Consider the following 12,739-nt stretch of genomic DNA (forward strand, 5'->3'; position numbering starts at 1 on the left):
TGTGACAGGGCAAGGTATTGTGTTAAAACAGTCTGTCTGACCTTAATCACAGTTTTAGTCTTAATGCAAACTGTCTCCTTAAAAAAACTTTTATTTTGTATGTGTTGCTTTAAGATTTTCAGCTAAATGTTTTCTTCAAATTAGTGCATCTGAAGTTTATTTCTGGGCATATTTTTACAGTCTGTCTGACTTCTCTTCATCCAAACCTTCTCCCAAATAAATGAAAGCTGAAAATACTCTCAGTGTTACAGCTTTCTTCTTTAGAAGATGAAGCAGCTCATATTTCTCTGTGTGTAGCTACTGTTCGCCTATGTTTCCTTTTGTCTGCACTACCAGCCTATCTTTCTTTGTCTTCAAAATCTGTATTAGATTAGTATAAACAGTGCTACCAAAGGCTGGACATTGAGCGCAAAGGCAAGCTAGTCATCTTTAAACACATTTCCTGTTTTAGTTCACATATGGTTTTATTGCCATGGCTTATAAATTGTCACCTCTAATGGTGAAATAGGGCTCCATAACCTGAACTTACACTTACACAGAGCCTAATCTTCGTCTCCGGCTATCCCTTAAGAAATGGTGAGCAAGTGGCCATTTATCTCTGGGGTTTTTTTTTTCAAGTACTCTGATACAGACTTTATATTAACTCCAGAATTACAATTTGCCTTGAAGGGAAAGAGAAGAAACATGATACAAATTTGTAAATGAACTCTTGGTCCCAATACTGTAAGCTTGTTTCCAGATACCAATAGACTTCATCTTGCCAGCAGGTTTTAAATTCAAAGTTTTGGTAATATATAAAACATTTACCTTTCTCAAAGCCAGCTTTGTGACACTCCATTACTGTAATTTCCATTTCCAGCTTGGCAATACCAATAAATAAAAATGAGAAAATGCTTCGGTCACCCATCTCTCCTCTCTCTGATGCATCAAAACACAAATACTCCAACGATGATTTAACTTCCTCTAGCAGACCTAACGGCAGCAGTCTATTACCTTCCATCTCCTCCACCAAAAAACATAAGGGTGAAATCCAGTCACAGCCACATTCCGGAGACTTCAATGTAAGTTTATGCTCTTGTTCACAATATAAAACCTAGGTGTATATTTTTCACTTTGTATTGCAGTCTGTGATAGTTTTGCAGAATGTTATGCAAAAAAAAATATTGGAATAATGTTGTACTGTAAGTTCAGTATTTCTGGTCTGGAGTGTAGCAAGGCACAGAAGAAAGGAAGGAGGGCAAGCTGTAAAACGAGCAAATAACAAAGGCCACATAAGCAAAAGGTAAAAGCTAATGGCCCAAAATGAATGGCTTTAGGCCTCCAGAGTATTACTTGGTCGTGATGCCAGTCCCCTGCGTCCAAAAGTGCGGTGCATAAGGCATCTATTGTATAAGGCCTCTACTCAGCCACTGCCTAACCATGAATGTGCCTGCAGGCAAGTTCTTCTACATGTCTTAAACCAGCTTTCTCAGGCACTCCTACTTTATCTTGACACCGGTGAACAGCTTAGCGCCAGCCCCACAACCCAGCTCCATCAGAGCTCAGGTATTCAGATACTTATCAGAGAGCCTTGCTCACACGAAATGTGCCCACATCACTTTTCCAGATAAAGCCATATTACTACACTATGTGGTAGCTGCCACCTTCAGCGCACAGAGAGACAGGAGTAGGTGCTGTCCCCGTTTATGCATCAGTTCTGTGGTTAGGATGCTGGAGTAAAGAGCCTGTTAGCTCTTCTGAGGGAATTCACGTCTTTCACCTCCCCTACCCTCCAGCCTACAGGATACTGCTGGTAGAAGATCAAGAGCAGAATATTGCCATGTCCTCCTCTTGAAGCTGTTCTGCTTTGTGTGAAATACCTAGAAGCAATTTGGGTACCATCATATTGGTGTTCACTGATGGAGCATGTAGTCAAGCTGTTAGGGCACTGCTGCTGCTAGAAAGCCCCATGCCTCTCTACTTGCTACACAAGGCATTTATATATTTTATCCTGTATCTATTTGTTGTATTTGTTATTTGATACATAAGAAGCTTCAAAAGCCCAAATATTAGTGCCTAAGTAACTTGCAGGAAAACAAACTACCTGAGCTGTAGCAGTGGTCTCTTCCTACCACTTTTCCTGTGGGCATAACTGGCCCCACAGTAGATGTTAAGTATATATGTATATACTTAAATATACTTAAATATAAATATAAATACTTTTTTTGAGAGTGGAAGGGGAAGTAGTAACTATAAACTTAATTTTGGACACTTTTTAAAAAACAAGTTACAAATTGTGTGTTTCAAGAATATCTCACAGTTGCTTTTGGTAAACTGAAATAAAATTAATTACATTAAAATATTCCAATAAAAAGGCATTTTAACATACCATAGTCATTAATCTACTTTTCATGGATTAAATGTAAATTTTTAAACATTTTAACTCCTAAAATATAAGCTTAGAGGTTTATAACCCATTCAGAATTATAATGATATGGCTCTTCACTGGGTATCTTGAAAACAATTTAAATTCCTTCACACGCAAATGTGCTGGAAATCAAAAGTAAAAGGTGATTGCTTTATGACCCACACCCTTAGCAAATGTGTTTCACTGAGATTTTCTGCATAGCCTAGCGATGTACCATTTGGTCAACATTTTAACAACCTTTGCAATAAAATTCTTATGTATCTAGTTATTCATCTGAAACCTTTAGCCTGCTGAACTGATCTGGATGTGCATACAGAAGATGAGAGCTCATGAACTATAAATGTTAGTTAGCTTTGGTTTATCCCGTCTTATCCCATCTAGCACCTAACTGGCACGCCCAAGTAGTCCTTCGATGGTCTGTCAGACACCTCAAGCCAGAGAGTGGCTTTTATCCGTTTGACCTTTTTGTCCATCCTGACGAAGACAGAACAGTCTTTTCTGTCAGTGGTTATCAAACAAAACCAACCTGGGGCCCTCTGCTTTGCACCAGTGCATAGTCGCCCACACAGCAGGTCACTTGGTAGAATGAAGGGCTCATGAGGCTGCCTGAAGAACAGGGCTGCAGCGGAGGGAATGCATGAGACCCTGCCAAAAGGCATGTGCGCCCACTGTGGCACAGAGCAGTGATCTTTCAAGCTGATCAGAGACCCAGAGCAGAAACCTGGACCTTGGGCTACAAATTCATACCACGCAGGCACATCAGCAGTGCAGCGTGAAACAAGTCAAACAAGTGAGCCTTGCTCTCCTGAGGCAAAGTGCAATGCTAGTTTGAAAGCTGAAGATAAGAGATATAACTTCTAAATGACCACAACAGACCTATTCTTTAATAATTTCACTTACTGTGTTTCAGGGTGTTTTGATAGTTACTAACAGTTCAGCTCAATTTCTTCTGTAAATCATTGAAACTTGAGCCCTTTACAAAGTGCTCTGAGCAGTCAGTATCTCTGAATTTGTGGCTACCAGTGACAGGACAGTTGTACATACTCCCTGCTGAAATAGTAGGAAAACTAACTGCCAATTTACAACACAATGCAAAGACACTCTACTGTTTATTAATTGATTTTTTGAAGTTAGTAGCCATTCCTCAATGTCTTCTCTGCTGTTTGTTGTCTAGAAAGCAATTCACGTCAATTCAGAAAATGTTCTTCTCTGCAATAAGCCACAGTCCCAAACAGAGCCTTGGTCACCTCTGTCCAGCACGCCCAGGGACTGCAGAAGGACAAAGCTTATCTTTGATGATATGTAAGTACAGATGATTTTAAAATAAAGAAAACAATGCTATTTTCCACATTTAAAGAGAGAAAAATACAATTTATCCAACAGGAACAGAGACATGTCCAGAGGTATTCTAGTAATACTGTACATTGAGAAATGAATGAGACATAGTATATAAACTCTAATTTTTCATCATAAATTAAGCCTTTTAACATACAATTATTTAGGTTGGGAAAGTCTTTTGAGATCATCAAGGCCAACCATTAACCCAGCACTGCAAAGCCCACCACTAAACCATGTCCCTAAGCATCACATGCATGCATTTTTCAAAGACCTCCAGGGACCGTGATTACACCACCTCCCTGGGCAGCCTGTTCCAATGCTCGTCCACCTTTTCAGTGAAGAAATTTTTCTTAATATCCAATCTAAACCACCCATGCGTAACTTGAGGCTGTTTCCTCTTGCCCTGTCTCTTCTTACCTGGGAGAAGAGACCGACCCCCACCTGCCCACAGCCTCCTCTCAGGCAGCTGTAGGGAGCAACTCATCATGGAGCAGCGAGGGCTGGCTGTTCCCTGAAGGCTGGGGAGCCAGGAGCCCAGGGGCAGAATGCAGCTGGCAGGGCCAGGGCTGTGCCAGCCAGGGGTCCAGTCCCACAGCGCTCAAGCAAGGTGAGCAGGGCAGGCCCACGAGTGGAGGCAGGTTCAATCGAGAGCCCAGATCCTCAGGCAAGTCTGTGGTGATGAGGCAGGTCCAAGGTCAGGCCAGGAATTCAGGTCAGGATCAGGTCCATGAGGGTCAGACAGAGCCCAGGGACTGCCAGGCATGCACAGTGACAAGGCAGGTCTGAGGTCCCACCAGGACAACAGTCCCCAGGTCACGATCCATATCAATGGGGGCCATGGCCAGGCAGAAGCACAGCTGTGAAAGGGCTGGAGACACGTACACTTACAATGAGTTGGGCAGGGAGTGAAAGCCCAGACCTGAGCTTAAATGGATTTCTTTAGGCCGTGGGCAGAGGGAGGAGGCCCCACATGGGGCAGGTCAGGGCCATTAAGGCTTTATCAGTATCCTTGAGGCTCTGGCATTAATTATGCACACATCAGGCTATTAATAGATACAGAACAATAGCAAGACAGGGTGAGAGGGACACCCTTCTTGCGCACCCTTTGAAGCAAGGCGGGAGGACCTATGGTTGCTACTGCTGCTCAGAAAAAGGTAACACAGAGGCAGGGCAAGTAGGAAGCAGCACTGGTTAGCATGAGTACCTGGAGGGATACCTGGCCCTCCCCACCTCCACTACATCCTTCAAACATCCCCTGCTCTCCTCCTCTCAAAATAATTTAAGCTTCAATTGCCTTTCTGTACTTTTTCGTAAATTAAAATTGCTGCTTTATTTCCCAAGGTCATTTAGGATATGGCATTATTTAGATAGGGTATAAAGGTGAAACTGAAAGTTGAAATCCTAGTATCTAGAAAATCCATATTCTTTTTGAATGGTAATGTTCTGGCCTGAAAATAGTGGGTTTTTTCTGTCTAGCATAGAAGTTCTGTTCAAGGTATGCCTCAGACTGCCTGGAGCTCTGTAAGCTGTGTGACCTTGACACACCTTTCATACTTCCAGACTCACCCACAACATCTCTAACTCTTTTATACCAAAGAAAACCCTAGGACGACAGCCTTATTTCCTCAGGAACTGCTTTCTACCTTTACTGGGATTTTATAATAATAGTAATAGCAATAATAATAATAATGTTTCCTCACACTACCTGGTCTGAGGGACAACTAGGGGGACAGCAGCTTCCTAGAAATAGTAGGTTTCCTACTATAAGGTATAAATAATTCCCATAGACTTTAAAAGGATGTAACTGTTTTGTACATCAAGCAAAGAAGGCTGGTGAGATTAATTTCTGTGTGTATTCATGGAAGTCATAAGGAGATATAAGTTGAATAAATGTAATCAATTTTTCTACCCCTTTTGGAGAAAACTCTCCCCTCTGTATACAGTCTTATTTTCCCTCTTTTCCCACCTCTCTCTCTGTTTTTAACTCTTCTAGGACATTAATTCAACGATCTCCACTGAGGAAATTTGAAACTGTTTAGAAGTACTACCTAACTCTTCATATCTCTTAAAATACTTTATCATCTATAATTTACTTGCAACTGTTCAATTTTTCTGCTGTTTAAACATGTACATAGAAGGCAGAAAGGTATCAGTGTGCCTGATAAAAGTCAAAATGGTAGGGCATGCTCATCTGTTTGGATTAGAAAAAAAACACAATCAGAAACAGCTGCAACAGAACTATTATATCTTCATCTGATTTGCCCTCAAGATGCTGACAAAAAACAGGGGGACTGGTTTGTTTCGTTTTTCCCCTAGAATACTGTCATAGGAAAACTGCTTTTTTCACCATCTCTATCATCTAAGAGGCTTTTATCACTTGCTTTCTCCATTAGTGATAAATGTGATTTCTCTGGCAGGCATCTTCAATAAAACTGTTTCACCTTTTCGGAGAGAGATACAATTAAACTGTTTGTGTATAGTGCCTTCCATGTAGAATGTCCCCAAGCAACTTGGGGCCCATTAAAAAAAAGCAATCTAAAAAGCCAAATAAGATAAAACACAGAATCAAATATGTCTTAATTTGCCCTTAAAAACCAGAAATGGTTAAATGCCTGTTGTGCTAACTAGAGGAGGGAGATTTTCATGTACAGCTGTCATCCACAACTTGTATCTAGGAAACACCACCAGAATACCAGCTATATTAGACCTTGATTCTGAAATTACTGTGCAAAGAAGTCACTGAAATGTAGCAGATTAGACCGGCTGCAAATGTTAAATGTCAACAAAGTTGACTCACTTGTTAGAAGGATCAGATTAAACATGGCAGCCAGTGTCTTTCAAATTCATATAGTACCACAGCAGAGGATTTGAAGAAATGCAAAACAGTAGGTCTAAAATTATGTAGTAATCCTAATGGCAGCTTTTGTCCAAAATAATGCCTATGAAGTATTTCATCTCATAATCCATGAAGTTCTGAATTACTGTAATCCAGCCATGGTTTTAAAGTCTTCATTTTAATCAGACTTTATAGTTTTTAAGAGACTAAATCCCTTATATTTGATTTAAAACAGCAACTAATTTTTTTTACCAATCAGTGTCTCTTTGCTTTATTCTCAATTTATTTTCTCCAGATCATTGACAGCAGCTGTCACTAGCAATAAATTGGAACACAAGTAGGTCAATAAAAAGTGTATCTTGCTTGGCAGAGTGCTGTATACACATACATTGCAATATAAGAGTAAATATAGCTAACAGTCTTCAAAAGGCAGGCAAAATCCTACTTCCTCTGCTTTGCCATTGTTTACTGCCTGCTCTAAATACGCTTCAAGGTACCCAGCGTGCCACATGTATTAAGCGACATCAATGCTGTTGCCAGTGTTAATTCTTAATAAGATGTCCTGCATTTTTGGCCATTTCTGACTCCATGAAGAGAACATTTTCAAGGCAACATAATAATGCTTCAAGCCAAATTCAGTCCTGCTGTAATTTCACTGAATGATAGAATTCCCAATAAATGCATTTAGGAACAAAGTCTGTTGTCCTTGAAGTGATAAGCACAGGCATGCTGTGGGTGCCTGAGGGCACAGTCCCACAGCCTCCTCAAAATGCTGCATGTGTGGCATAAAAAAGAGCAGAGCATACCCAGCTTCTCATTTTCCCTTATGGCTAAATCAGAACATGGTCCCCAGGATTATTTTCTCACTTGCATTGTGGATTACCCTTTCAAATTGGGGGGTCATGTTTCTTCACTTATATTTATTTTCCTTTTTTTCTGGACTTATAGGAGCAAGATAATACAGCTTCTTCAGCTTCTTCAGCTTTTTTCTTTTTAATTCATATTTTGTTGAATGTTTGTTCCACCTTTATGGATTTAGGTGCTACACACACACACCAGCTTTACATTGTCCAAGGCACATATCCTGCTGTGAGACAGCATTCCTGTGTTTGTCAACCAGTAAACCATATACCCCAAAAATATTCAACCTGTAAAGGTGTTAAGCATAGCACTTATAAAGAGCTCAAAAGATAACTTCTTGTCGCATCTCTTTAGTTTGGCTTGAACCCCAAGTCTGCCCTTTTCAGTCTCCTCTTCCTTGTTCTTCTGCCTCAGAAAGGAAAGGAAAAGGTGCTCTTGGGTTGTGACTCCTATACATCTGGAAGTCATCTCACTTTGCATTGCTCAAAATGCCTCAAGGACTCCGGTCTTCTGAAGTATGTAGACAGACTTGTGTAGTGCTGAGCACATCCTCAGGAGCACAGTTAAGGAACAGAGCTTGGCTCCTCTTTCTTCGCACCAGCAGTCTAAAAAAATAACTGGTCAGATAGACTAACATCTACTACGCTAAGCTCCTCAGAAATTCATATGCTTACTTTGAACTGCTCCCAGCTTCTTGGCTTTGGGGGATTTCAAGACTTTATATGCCCATCCCATTCTTCCACTCCTTCCCTTCTTACTTGTGGAACTGAATTCTTTCATGTGTGCGCTGCCCATCAGAAAATAAACATTGGAGGTATTAGGCAGAAGACACTACCTCCCATGATTAGATAATGAAGCTGCCTGCTCTCTGCAAGACAACCCACCCCCTTTCTTTTTGGGGACACTTTCTGAGAAGTTCATCTGGTGGGAAATGGATGCCTAATCAGCTTTAGCAGGAGACTCTCACAGGGTAAAGAATTTATGGCCACTGTTCCCTGCCATCAAAGAAAAGCCATAATTGAGGACCTTTATTGAATTTACAAGCTACATCCATGCCCCTCCTCTGTTCCTATAGGCAAGTGGTCCACCACTGCTTATTATAGGTTTGTATGAATAAACTGGCTTCACTCCCTAAAACAAAGAACACACACTACCTCCTGAGAACAGTCCCTGACCTGTGCTGTCTCCCAGCTGTGCCCAGGCATTGTCTAGGACTGAGCTCAAAACTATGCCAAGGAGAATATTAGCAATTAAACAGCATGGATGATCAAACGACAGAGCTGGTATGCTTACCCTGATTACTTCACTTGCAGACATAGCCAAGGAATGGTTTTATTAGCAGACTCAGATCTGAAATAGCCTCTGATAATTTTGCCACTCAGGAAAGAGGATTTGTTTGCATCAATTGATTTTCATGTGCCTTTTTCTTACTCTGCAGCTTAACTAGAAAATACCTTTAGTCCACAATGGATCATAACAGTGACCGGGACAAGGCTCTTCTAATCAGGCTCAGCAAACTCTCCTCCAGGTCCTGGCAGCAGAGCTGAATCTCTCAGACAGCAGAGTACAGTCTCTCCCACCAGTCTCTCCCAGTCTTTACTCACGTCCATCAAAGCTGGGTGCCAGGTAGTCCCTCCTCCCAGAAACATCTTTCTGCCTTTGTTTTTCAGCTGCCTTTTGAGAATTCAAGGTGTGATTCCATTGTATTTTAAAGCAATATAGAACTGGAGTGCTGTGGCCCTGCCCTCTCTCCCTAGGTCTGACTGTAACGGCTTTCACCCCACCTTTGACATGAATTATTTGATTTCAGAATATCTATTTAACATACATTGAAAGAGAAACAATTGTAGTTTATCTGCAAGGATGTAATATTTTCTCCCTCTGCTCTTAATACAGAAACTCAAGTCAGTATTGTTAATACTGCTTTTATTCCTCTCTCTTCACTTGTACACTTTGCCCTTGTATGTTTTAGTCTAGATTCTGATTTCAAATGGATATGTTTAAGTCATACATCTGGGTCATGCCCAGGAATTTGTAGTAGATTTTGACTCCTTCTCATGGTCTCTTGTATTCCATTACATTGACATGGTTAGTGTGGGGGATTTTGCATTTTTGCCAAAATAGGAACCCCCACTTATTTTATTCTTCTTCATTTCACTTAAATTAGATGCCAGGCTTTAATTCTGTCTGCTATTTTTTGCATCATTAACTCCCTCTCTAGGTATCTGTACTATTCATCTATTCATCTAATCTAAGCTTTTGACCTTGTTATACTAAGCCCAATAAGATAGTAGTTGTGTAGTTGTGTGACTGAGAAAATTTTTCTTACGTTTGGCCTGACTCCAATCAGATCTTTTGTTCATGTCTTTCTGAAATGCCTACAGCTCTATGTAAATGGGTCACAAATACTCTCTCTGCTCTCTTCACTTGTGTGCTCCCCTGCTGAACTTCCCAGACCTGCTGGGTCTGCCACAGTGAGCATGAGACTCCTGTAACTGGCTACTCACCTTGTACAGTGCCATGGGCTCTCCCCCACCCTGTGTGCCACCACGTGTGCCATGCCCCAGACACAGCAGTGCCAGCTCCCATAAAAACAGCATTTATTTTAAGTTGCGGAAAGGGCAGGGGGCCATGATACATCAGGGAAGAACACTATTTTGTACAGTAATACCTGCTCAGCTCTATCCTTTATCCCCAAGATGACCACCCTTATCTATCACCCAACATGTCAGACGTGCTCCTGACACATGTCCCAGTATGAAACGGCAAACAAGCTGGGCTGTACACACCTACCTTTCACTTTACATGGCTTTCTTGCTCTTACAAGATCTTCTTCTCTTCCTGGACTGAAAGTTCAGGGCCTACTAGCACAGCTTCAAAACTGGACGTGGGCTAACCCTGGCTATACCAGTTTCTTCTGATTTGCTCCTAGCTCTGATCAAATTTTAAAAAGTCGTATTTTGCTGTTCTACTCCTTTCCAGAACACCCACTTTTTTAGGGTCTAGATTACTAAAGTTGTGAAACTGGTCCTATATTTAGAATTATGATTTAAGCTGCTTTTATTACATGCAATTGTTGTACACTGAGGAAGCACTAGTTTGCTTTTTTATAGCACTTCAACAGCATTATCTCTGAAGGGTATTAAAATATGCACTTGGCTACATTTATGATGTTTAATTGAACTTTTATTAGTTTTTTTTAATGTATCCTCATAAAGCACCATACCACAGTAAGAAATAATGTACAAGCGGTAGATTATGTAAATGAAGCAGAAAATGCTATAGTTTAGTATTTAGTTCATATAAAATATAAAAATTAGATGAAAAATGTGGTTTTGAATGCAGTTATAATTAAAATTGTATATTGGAGTCTAAGCTACACCGTACTCTGTAAATACCAGCGGCTGCTCTGAGTTCCAAGGAGATTATGTTGCAGTAGATGCTGATAAATTACTGTACAAAGTAAGGCTTTTATTGATCCACTTTGTTTGATTCTCTTCCCTTTTTTTTACTGCATGAGTTTACATTTTTGCAATTATCTGCTAAACTGGAGTAAATTAAATTCAGAGAAGGCAGCAAAAAACAAAGGTGGCAGAGATGCACTGTAATGACATAGAGCTAAACAGGATGACAGAAACATATACACACACAAGCATTTCACCTGGGTAATGGTAATACCACTCTTAGGAGCTCAACAGCCCGGAAATTCTGAAAGGCTGCTTCTGGAAGGGGAGTAATTACAAAGCCCACAGCCATCTCACCTCACGCTGAGATCCCATGCTACATAACAAGCAATGGAAATGCTGTCTTTCCTGCTGGTTTTCGACAAGCTCCCAGAGAAAGTGATGGCAAGGCGACTGAGAGAAATTCTGGACAGTAGCGGATTGTTTGATAAATTTCATCCTGGATTCAACCACAGCCATGCTACTGAGGCTGCCCTTGTCAAAGTCATAAATGGTTTGAATGCCACTGCTGAAAAGGAAGCCTGGCCTTGTTTGTACTATCAGATCTAGCCATAGGGGGGTTATTCTGTAAAAGGCTGGATTCTGTTGCAGTGCCTAGGTGACTGGCTAGCGTTGACTGAGAATGCGTTGAAATGGTTCCAGCAGTACTTGATTGCTTTCCCCAATCTACATAGTAGGGTAAATTCTCCTCGAGAGCAGCCAGTTTCACATAATGACACTTGATCCCAGGGAGAATTCACCAGCGGCCTGACTTAGTTGGCACTGATGCTTTACACTCTTTCTCTTGCCTTTCAGAGAGATATATGACATGCATTAGAGCAGTGTATTAGAGCTCCTTTTTGGCTTTGTCGAAGAGGACTATATTTCTAAAAGTACCAACAATCAGATATTCAGAAACAAAAGACTTCCTTGTGCAGTCAAAATTATTAATAGAGATAAAACACTTGTTTGTACCTGTTAATTTGAAATCAGACTTCTTTTTAATTTTATTTTTTTTTAAAGAGGCCCAAATTCTGTTTGTAAATCTGGAGTGACAATACTGACACCAATAGATAGATACAGTTGTAAATAACTTGAGGAGAATCTGACTCAATTGTCCAAAAAACAGAGGTCACTGAATAATATTCCATGGGACATTGGTTTACATTCATGACCAGTAAGCCTAACAAAGACACTCCAGTGACTCTTCTGCTACTCACATCTACTCCAGTTCGACCAGTAGTCTGGTACCATTTTAATCCTATAGATTGTACCCTATAGAACCTATAGAAAATAGAATTTTTCTCTATTCTTTCTTAGGCTGTAGTGAGGCTGTGACCTGCAAAGGGATTGCAAACCTTAGATCAAAGACCTGAAAAGGGTTTAGCCACAAATCTTTCTGAATGCCATCAGTGGGAAAACAGATTTCCTTCTTCTCAGGATGCCTCTCATCAATATAGTATCTGAAATTTGCATCCAATGAGATCACCTGCAAATTCTCCAGTCTGATATTATCAACAATGTAACAAAATAGGCCAAGCTGTAGAGGAAAATTGGGTGGACCCTTGTGTTTGTAACAGATATAGGTTCTCAGAACTGTAATTTAAGCATCTATAAAATCAGAATTTGATTAACAATCTTGTGTGAACCTCATAGATACAAAATGTGCAGTATGCAAAAGAGCTATCCTGACTAATAATTTATGCATGAGCTTTCTCATGTGTCTTCATACGTCCATGAGCTGAGGTAACCTGTTATCTTCAAGAAGCCTATAGAAGAGGGTTTTTTTACTGTTTCTTCACTTCATGACATAATAATTTAAACTAGTATACTGGATTTAAAAAGACTAATTAT

Source organism: Falco cherrug, chromosome 2, assembly GCF_023634085.1.
Source record: "Falco cherrug isolate bFalChe1 chromosome 2, bFalChe1.pri, whole genome shotgun sequence".
Classification (NCBI taxonomy): Eukaryota; Metazoa; Chordata; class Aves; order Falconiformes; family Falconidae; genus Falco; species Falco cherrug.